Source organism: Bufo gargarizans, chromosome 6, assembly GCF_014858855.1.
Source record: "Bufo gargarizans isolate SCDJY-AF-19 chromosome 6, ASM1485885v1, whole genome shotgun sequence".
In the NCBI taxonomy this organism is placed as follows: domain Eukaryota; kingdom Metazoa; phylum Chordata; class Amphibia; order Anura; family Bufonidae; genus Bufo; species Bufo gargarizans.
In genome coordinates this window covers 367,020,425-367,031,250 of record NC_058085.1, presented here as the reverse complement: position 1 = coordinate 367,031,250, position 10,826 = coordinate 367,020,425, and positions in this window count along the sequence as shown.

The window sequence follows — 10,826 nt, the reverse complement described above, 5'->3', positions numbered from 1 at the left end:
ACGCATGGATTCCACTCAGTATCAGCAGATTCTGGAGACCAATGTCCAGGAATCAGTGACAAAGCTGAAGCTGCGCCGGAACTGGATCTTTCAACAAGACAACGACCCTAAACACTGCTCAAAATCCACTAAGGCATTTATGCAGAGGAACAAGTACAACGTTCTGGAATGGCCATCTCAGTCCCCAGACCTGAATATAATTGAAAATCTGTGGTGTGACTTAAAGAGAGCTGTCCATGCTCAGAAGCCATCAAAGCTGAATGAACTAAAGATGTTTTGCAAAGTGGAATGGTCCAAAATACCTGCAACCAGAATCCAGACTCTCATTGGAACCTACAGGAAGCGTTTAGAGGCTGTAATTTCTGCATAAGGAGGATCTACTAAATATGGATTTCATTTCTTTTTTGTGGAGCCCAAATTTATGCACCTGCCTAATTTTGTTTAAACAATTATAGCACACTTTCTGTAACTCCAATAAACTTCATTTCACTTCTCAAATATCACTGTGTGTGTCTCCTATATGATATATTTAACTGACATTTTTTTTATCGTAACAACCAACGATTTATACAGGAAAATCATGACAATTAACAAGGTTGCCCAAACTTTCGCATCCCACTGTATGTAGTCTGTCCCAGCACAGGGAGATTTATTTCAGTATCATTACTGATCACATCTGCTTTATTTCTGTAGTTATTCGTTTGGTTATAGCACATATAGCGGTCTTAAAAATGTATTGCACCTTGTTTGTCTGTTAATAAACATTATTATATTGTTGGGAGGAGCAAAGCATTGTGGGAGTGCAAGGCATTCTGGCAAGGAGATGCCCAGTCTCCAGTCTACATACAGACTACAGGACATCAGCAGAGCTGTCCTCCTGTATATCTCCTTCCTAAACTCCACCATTCTTCTGGTAAGACATATACCTTTGTTTCAGGGACAGTATGTTATACAGAGCTGTTTAGCTAGGTCTAAGTGTTACTTAGGGAGCTGTTCTGACTGTTAGATAGGTATGCAGTCTTATGTACAGTACAGACCAAAAGTTTGGACACACCTTCTCATTCAAAGAGTTTTCTTTATTTTCCTGACTATGAAAATTGTAGATTCACACTGAAGGCATCAAAACTATGAATTAACACATGTGGAATTATATACATAACAAAAAATTGTGAAGGTAGCCACCTTTTGCTTTGATTACTGCTTTGCACACTCTTGGCATTCTCTTGATGAGCTTCAAGAGGTAGTCACCTAAAATGGTCTTCCAACAGTCTTGAAGGAGTTCCCAGAGATACTTAGCACTTGTTGGCCCTTTTGCCTTCACTCTGCGGTCCAGCTCAACCCAAACCATCTCGATTGGGTTCAGGTCCGGTGACTGTGGAGGCCAGGTCATCTGGCGCAGCACCCCATCACTCTCCTTCATGGTCAAATAGCCCTTACACAGCCTGGAGGTGTGTTTGGGGTCATTGTCCTGTTGAAAAATAAATGATGGTCCAACTAAACGCAAACTGGATGGAATAGCATGCCGCTGCAAGATGCTGTGGTAGCAATGCTGGTTCAGTATGCCTTCAATTTTGAATAAATCCCCAACAGTGTCACCAGCAAAGCACCCCCACACCATCACTCCTCCATGCTTCACGGTGGGAACCAGGCATGTAGAGTCCATCTGTTCACCTTTTCTGAGTCGCACAAAGACACGGTGGTTGGAACCAAAGATCTCAAATTTGGACTCACCAGACCAAAGCACAGATTTCCACTGGTCTAATGTCCATTCCTTGTGTTCTTTAGCCCAAACAAGTCTCTTCTGCTTGTTGCCTGTCCTTAGCAGTGGTTTACTAGCATATATTCTACCATGAAGGCCTGTATCACACAGTCTTCTCTTAACAGTTGTTCTAGAGATGTGTCTGCTGCTAGACCTCTGTGTATGCCTTCTATGTGTCTTTTATTGGGGGAGCAGCCCGACCGCATGTGGACCACAGTAATCGACTAACCCCAGCAAAATATGCATACAATGGAGGATGTCGGCGCGGTCCACATGCACCACAAGAGCAAACTACACAGAATGTAGCAATCATATGAAACACAGAGAGAGAATGCACCAAACAGATATACCACTGACTATACTGGCAAGTCATAAATGCAGGTATTAAAAGCTGAGACTTTTGCCAATATATTCCAGTCATGGAGATATCGGAGCCCATCATGCACCACGTCACGGTTCTCAGCATGGCAAGGGGTCCTAACCGCTGCTCTAACTGTGGTGTGAACACGGTATGAAGGTGATATAATTCAACTCGCAGCCAAGCTTCCCACAAATGCCCAGCATGTATACTGCGGTAGTACTATGTGAATGAAGTCAGGCCGCGAGCCACACCCACACCAGACCATGTGATGGAGGTTACCAGGTGCAAAAGAGTGTTAGAATGCCAGGTAAAGGCAAACGCATTCAAATCTAACAAGGCAGAAAGAGAAAAACAAAAAAATATATAGTGGCAATTCTGGAGGAGCTGCTCAGCCCCACACACAGTGTCAGGGGTTTAGCAGCTCCTCCAGAATTGCCACTATATTTTTTTGTTTTTCTCTTTCTGCCTTGTTAGATTTGAGTGCGTTTGCCTTTACCTGGCATTCTAACACTCTTTTGCACCTGGTAACCTCCATCACATGGTCTGGTGTGGGTGTGGCTCGCGGCCTGTCTTCATTCACAGTGTACTACCGCAGTATACATGCTGGGCATTTGTGGGAAGCTTGGCTGCGAGTTGAATTATATCACCTTCAGACCGTGTTCACACCATAGTTAGAGCAGCGGTTAGGACCCCTTGCCATGCTGAGAACCGTGACGTGGTGCATGATGGGCTCCGATATCTCCATGACTGGAATATATTGGCAAAAGTCTCAGCTTTTAATACCTGCATTTATGTCTTGCCAGCATAGTCAGTGTTATATCTGTTTGGTGCATTTTCTCTCTGTGTTTCTCTGTGTGGCATTGACCTGGTCTCTAATCTGAGCTGCTGTTAACCTGCGATTTCTGAGGCTGGTGACTCGGATGAACTTATCCTCCGCAGCAGAGGTGACTCTTGGTCTTCCTTTCCTGGGGCGGTCCGCATGTGAGCCAGTTTCTTTGTAGCGCTTGATGGTTTTTGTGACTGCACTTGGGGACACTTTCAAAGTTTTCCCAATTTTTCGGACTGACTGACCTTCATTTCTTAAAGTAATGATGGCCACTAGTTTTTCTTTTCTTAGCTGCTTTTTTCTTGCCATAATACAATTCTAACAGTCAATTCACTAAGACTATCAGCTGTGTATCCACCTAACTTCTCCACAATGCAACTGATGGTCCCAACCCCATTTATAAGGCAAGAAATCCCACTTATTAATCCTGACAGGGCACACCTGTGATGTGAAAACCATTTCAGGTGACTACCTCTTTAAGCTCATCAAGAGAATGCCAAGAGTGTGCAAAGCAGTAATCAAAGCAAAAGGTGGCTACATTGAAGAACCTAGAAAATGACATATTTTCAGTTGTTTCACACTTTTTTGTTATGTATATAATTCCACATGTGTTAATTCATAGTTTTGATGCCTTCAGTGTGAATCTACAATTTTCATAGTCATGAAAATAAAGAAAACTCTTTGAATGACAAGGTGTGTCCAAACTTTTGGTCTGTACTGTATGCAGCCATTTTCTTTTTCTGTTAATGCAATGTTACAGTACATGCAATGCTATGCTATATACTTATTCATGTTATTTGTATTATTGTAGTTTTACCAATTCACAATCCTGTTTTACCAATAAATAAGTTTGACTACAAAGAACAGTCCTCTTATTTGGAAGACAGGATGTCATGCCCCACTCTGACGATGTGCGGAGGTCGGCCAGGATAGCAGCACGAGTTTAGTGTTTGTTTTGGAGCCGTGCTGGATCCGCCTCTCATCAGGTGCACTGGGTGGGGTCATTAGTTTAAATAGCACACCATCCCAGTCCTCTGAGCAGATTATACAAGTGATTGTGGTCTTTGAAGCTAGGAAGGAAGGTTGTCTGTTCCAGCTCAGAAAGATAAGTGTGATTTCAAGTTTGGTTGTTTTGTGTCATCTCTCCCATCCAGGTTCTGTGCGAGCAGGCTGCTCCTATTTCCCCTCTTCACCATCTCAGGGAATTTAGGGTTTTGTCAGCCCAGGCACGGGGACACATCATACCTAAGGTCTGCATGTGGGCTGAGCAGTGCAGGGAAAGAGGTCAGGGATTAGCTTGGAGGTGACCCTTCCCCTGTCTCCCGCCCAAAGCCTAGTTGGAGGGTTATCTGTGAGTCTGAGTATGCCCCAAGAGGCATACTCAGCGATGTAGTGTCAAGCGCTCTACGTACTCCAGCGTACCCGATTAAAGGCAATATCCAATGAATCCTGAGATTAATTCGGATCGTCCATAAAGGTGCAATTAATAGCAGGAATGGGTAGATCCTGTAGATGAATCCTTTGAGGTGCAGCTCACTGTCCCAAACAGAACCAGACGCATTTCAGGGTATACACTCCTTCCTCACACTACGCTTGACACTACGTCGCTGATAAGCCGAGGAGTCACGTGAGACGTCACGTTGGAGACTCCATACCACGTGGGACGCCGTGATAGGTAGAACGGCACGAGAAGCGAGCAGACGGTCCAGCGTGTGACGAAGTGTGGTAAAGTATACCTACCACTGTCAGTATTTTCTGTTTATTCTGCTGGGACAAATCTGTACATCTACGGAGTTTGGGACACTATATCATATCTACGTGGTGTTGCCGGCAAGAGGCAAGATCTGCCTGTCGGTTTATCCTGCTATACCGGAGCGTAGGGCTTGGTCACTCATTTAGGACTGTCATCATTATTTATCCTGCAGGCATTTGCGGTCACCAGCTGGTATAGAGGCTATACTGGGACTCGGATCATTTTATAATTTTATTGTCACTGTTTTTCTGCCGATTTGATTGTTATCATAAAGTTGTTCTTAGACATCTACCGGCCCAGTGCTGTCTATTGTTCCTGAATTTGGAGTGCCCCTCATTTCTTTTTCCATTTGTACTTCTCTATGACAGTTGAGGTGGACCGTGTGGTGAGCACCCTCATCCATTTGGCCTATAGGAGCAGCCGCTATTTTCCTATTTAATTCTTAAAACCACCTTTCCTCTCCAATGATCCCCAGGGACCAGTGGCCAGAAAGAGTACACTGTAACACAACATCTCATCAGGTCACTACCAATCTCATCCTCTGCACTGGCTCCTTAGGGGTTCACTGCAGAAGCTTAATATACTGGCAATACAAGGGGCACAGTAGTTATGTCTTCCTTTCAGTAGTACTCCTTCACAGTAGTTATGCCCCCTTTTAGTAGTGCCCCTTTCACAGTAGTTATGCCCCATGCAGTAGTGCCCATTGTCCCTCCGTATTGTTAATAAAAATGAAAGAAACAAACTGTAAATATTCACCTAGGACGATCCCCCGATGACTGGAGCAAATCCTGCGCCACCAGCAGGCACAATGCAGTCACACATCTTGTCTACTGGGCCTGCACATTGCTGCTAAACAGCCCCGTTGGGGAGAGCAGGCAGTTGAGAGTGGACAGCTCCCTATTTCACAATTGCAGTCTACTGTCTGTGTCCTAAGAAGTGATGAGCCTGCCTCTATTCGAATATGTGATATTTTGCGAATATTGCAAATATTTTGTAGAATATTCGTCATATATTCGCAAATTCGAGATAATATTCTTGATTGCGGAAATCGGCAATGTATTATTCGCATAATGTGCGTGAAATACTGTCGTGGGGTAGGCAACTTTTCTATTGGTTGCTAGGGATGTTGCTAAGCTGTGACAAAGCCTTCTCATTGGCCCACAAGCTAGAAGAAGGGAGGGATGATCACCTGATGTGTACTGTGTTAAAAATCAAACAAAAAACAATATTCATCAAAATTTGCTTTTTTAATATTTACGCTCAACACTAGTCCTAAGGACTCAGAGATGGTTGAGAGCGGGTCCATGGGACAGTCATCATAATCCGTGACTGTTTCAATGGATCTAGGATGGTTGGGAAGTATGGTTAAAGGGGTTGTTCACCCTCCAGCAAGGCTGGACCTGCAGAGGAAATCATACTTACCTCATCTCTTCTGCTGGGCTCTGGCTCCTTCGCTCCCCAACCACCACTGCAGATCTCTGGTCTCTCCAGAGGAACAGATTGCTCTTACCCAGAAAGGTTTTGCTCCAACTCAGTAAAACAGACATTGCTTGACTGGAATTTTTCTACATTGGTCAAGTAATAGAACCTTGACCTGCTTGTTTTACCATTTCCCTGTCTCCTACCAATTACGTTAATTTGCACATCACCATCACATCACCCCATCATCTACCAGCCTGGAGACATGACACATAAGGTGCCCAGGGAAAACTACTCCTCCTAAAATCTAAAGTGTGACCATCTCATCCATGTGACAGGGAGGTTTGGTGGAGATTACCCAGCCACCATGAACACTGTAATCAGATCCAGAACTACTGCTCCCATCGTCCACACTTTCCCCCTGAGCTACATTTGTGAATAACTTGTATCTCTTTGCTATGGTGGTCCAGTGGTGTTCACTGACAGTTTGTGCCCTGTGCAAGCCCCTTCCCAACATGCACAAAGCCAACTAATTGGCTGCCCATATCAGTAGGTTCTTGTAGACAGGATGTGCAGGGCAACAGCCAATCATTGCACCCTGGATACCCGAGACAGCTTAGACCATAACCACAATGTCAGACCAGACATCTAAGTAACATCACACCCCAGACCATATTCCTAAATTAATTCAGACCCCGGTGGTTGAAACCATCAAAAATAACTTCAGACCCTAGAACAGTCCCCTAAAGAAATTCATATCTTATTAGATTAGTCCACAAAATAAATAAAGTACAGCAGGCTAGACTTCATAATTAATTCAAACTTAGCACCAGACCTACACCAGACCTGTAAATTAATGTAGACCGTAGACCAAATCCCAGAATAAATCCAGACCCCAGAATAAATATAGACAGACCCATAAACCAATTCAGACCCAGACCAGACCCCAAAACACAGTATATTCAGATACCAGATCACAGCCCTTTATTAACTGTATCTGGTTCTAGAGTTTATGCAATGTTACGTGTAACGTGTACCTGAGCTCTTTGAGATCTCTATTGCTATATTATTGCACTGTTTTTGCACTAATGTTTACAGGTTGAGCAACGTTCAAGTATCATATGCCCATTGTATGGACTCTTTTACAGATGCCGCAATGTGACCTTCATGCACTTATTGTGAAATTGCAGTAACTTTTGCACTTAGCCAGATATGTAGCACCTTGCTTTTGTGTGCCTTGCGTTACAGCTTTTGTCTCTTTCCCCTTTAAACGGACTGCCTATCTGGACGCTTAATACAAATGGCCTACACCCGGGTAGGACCAAGTGGTAAGTCCCAGGCAGGTCCAGTAACTACACGGGTAACCCTGCTGCTTCAGGAATGGTTAGAGGAGTTTTTGACACCTCCTTCCCATTTGTTATTTGTTCAGGATTGCTCCTATCCTAAAGTGTCTTCCAGGAGTTTCATGGGATTATCATACCCTCCTCCTGTGACTGCCAGAAGTGCATGGAGAAGCTGATACCTCCCCTTCTGTGCCTTTGCGTAAGGTGTAGGCCTCAACCTTAGAGCCACTTTTAGCTACCCATAGTTACAATAGTGATCGTGCTATAAGCCTTATATTTTGACTTTGGTGCAGGGAAGGGAATACAGGATAAAGCCACCCTTCCATTTGCGGGCATTTCATTACACAATGGAGGGATTACAGAGTAAAGACACCCCCATTCTAATTGCTCCTATAGATGATAGATACTTGGTGGATTTTTTGTAACTCAGATAATAATGTCTCATTTGTTGTTAAAAAATCCCTTTGGAATTTGAGTGTAATTATCATCCAAGATAAACATCTGCAGATCTGCTGGGAAGACGGCACAAAGGTAGCAAAACATATAAATAATGTCTCCCCTGTAGGTATCACTGGAAATCACAAAACTGGTCAGACGACTGCACAGAAGTGAGTGAAACACTTGGCTAATTGAGACTTTAAATTTTGAGTCGTGAAATGAGGTTCCCCACTGTGCCTAGAATAGAAGGAGACATGGTCATCAGATGGAGAGAGGAGGCAAAATGATAAAACGAGCATTTTAAACTTCAAAGGCTACTTTCACACTGGTGTTCAGTATCAATATTACTACCTTTCAGATTTGTATATTTCTGGTTTACCTTGGTTTGGATCACACCACCTTTGTTCACCATTCATGTTGGGGTTTAAGCTGACCGTAGATGCAAAGTTAAGTGCCTTATGGATGTTGACAGCTTGAACTAAAATCTGATTAATAGAAGAAATATTAAAACATTTTCTCCTGTGAGACTCCTGTACCAACGTATTTTCACTGCATGGCTTACTCATGGTGGAAACGCGTTGTTCCAAGAGTCTCACAGGACAATAAATGTTTTATTTCTTCAAAAAATTGGATTTTACTTGATGCTAGACCAGTTCTAGTATTCCTTGTTACAGGTATCTGAGCAGACTGTGGATTCTGTGCATGGCATCAGAAAGGGTGGGTTCACATCATGTTTTCCCCATCCGTTTAACATATGCAAAAAACGTATATGTTAAACGGATGCCGTACGGTGGCATTCTTCACCATAGAGTTCCATTGTAAAAAAAAAGTATACATTTTTTCCCCGGACTGTGCAGGATACAAGAACGTGATATGCTGCATTTTTGTATTTTTTTTTTTCCTAGTGTATACTTCAAACGGAGGAATAAAACATTATGTGAATCCACCCTTAGAGACATTGTTGAGCTGCCTTTTTCCTCTTACCTTTGTATACCAAATTCAACCATTTTAGGCCAGGTTCACATCTGCGTTGTGAACCCTGGCACTCTGAGTCGGTCACAGTATCTGGCATATATGCCAGCTTTCGGCTAGACAAAACATACTACACACAGCATTTTTTGTTCCAGATCCCCACTGGATCCCATTACAGTGAACTTGGATCCAGCAATGCACCTTGGTATATGGCTATGCCAGATAAGGTGAACTCCAGCTGTCTGTTCCTCCAAGGCAATTATCGTAGTCCTTATGGTGGCTAACCTTGGTGCCAGCACTTTCATGGTTGACAGGGTGCATGCCAGAAGGACAGCTGCAGACCCGGGCAGATAGTGGAGGCAGTGACCAGGCCTGCTTGGTTAGCACAAGTAAAATCTGTCTTTAGTGACTAGATGATGAGGTTTGCCATACAAATATAAGCAGTAGACACCATTTTCAAGTATTTCACAAGGCAGTAACTCTCCAGAAGGCTTTGTATTAGGGGTAGGCAGTATGATGTTCCCCCTTTATGACTTTGTCTGCGTACAGTTGCAAGAAAAAATATGTGAACCCTTTGGAATGATATGGATTTCTGCACAGATTGGTCATAAAATGTGATCTGATCTTAGGGCTCTTTCACATCTGCGTTCTTTTCTTCCGGAATAGAGTTCCGTCGTCGGGGCTCTATGCCGGAAGAATACTGATCAGGATTATCCTAATGCATTCTGAATGGACAGTCCGTCCTTCAGGATGCATCAGGATGTCTTCCGTTCCGGAACGGAACGTTTTATGGCCGCAGCAAATAGCGCAGCATGCTGCGCTTTTTGCTCCGGCCAAAAATCCGGTACATTTGCCGCAAGGCCGGATCCGGAATGAATGCCCATTGAAAGGCATTGATCCGGATCCGGCCTTAAGCTAAACGTCGTTTCGGCGCATTGCCGGATGCAACGTTTAGCTTTTTCTCAATGGTTACCATGGCTGCCGGGACGCTGGCAGCCATGGTAAAGTGTAGTGGGGAGCGGGGGAGCAGCATACTTACCATCCGTGCGGCTCCCGGGGCACTCCAGAGTGACGTCAGGGCGCCCCAAGCGCATGGATGACGTGATCGCATGGATCACATGATCCATGCGCATGGGGCGCTCTGACGTCATTCTGGAGCGCCCCGGGGAGCCGCACAGACTGTAAGTATACTGCTCCCCCGCTCCCCGCTCCTACTATGGCAACCAGGACACTTGCGTTTTTCCGGATCCGGCGTGTAATTCCGGCAAGTGGAGTACACGCCGGATCCGGACAACGCAAGTGTGAAAGAGGCCTAAGTCACAACAATAGACAATCACAGTCTGCTTAAACTAATAACACACAAAGAATTAAATGTTACCATGTTTTTATTGAACACACCATGTAAACATTCACAGTGCAGGTGGAAAAAGTATGTGAACCCTTGGATTTAATAACTGGTTGAACCTCATTTGGCAGCAATAACTTCAACCAAACGTTTCCTGTAGTTGCAGATCAGACGTGCACAACGGTCAGGAGTAATTCTTGACCATTCCTCTTTACAGAACTGTTTCAGTACAGCAATATTCTTGGGATGTCTGGTGTGAATCGCTTTCTTGAGGTCATGCCACAGCATCTCAATCGGGTTGAGGTCAGGACTCTGACTGGGCCTCTCCAGAAGGCGTATTCTCTTCTGTTTAAGCCATTCTGTTGTTGATTTACTTCTATGCTTTGGGTCATTGTCCTGTTGCAACAACCAATTTCTGTTGAGCTTCAGCTGGTGGACAGATTGCTTTAAGTTCTCCTGCAAAATGTATTGATAAACTTGGGAATTCATTTTTCCTTCGATGATAGCAATCTGTCCAGGCCCTGAAGCAGCAAAGCAGCCCCAAACCATGATGCCCCCACCGCCATACTTTACAGTTGGGATGAGGTTTTGATGTTGGTGTGCTGTGCCT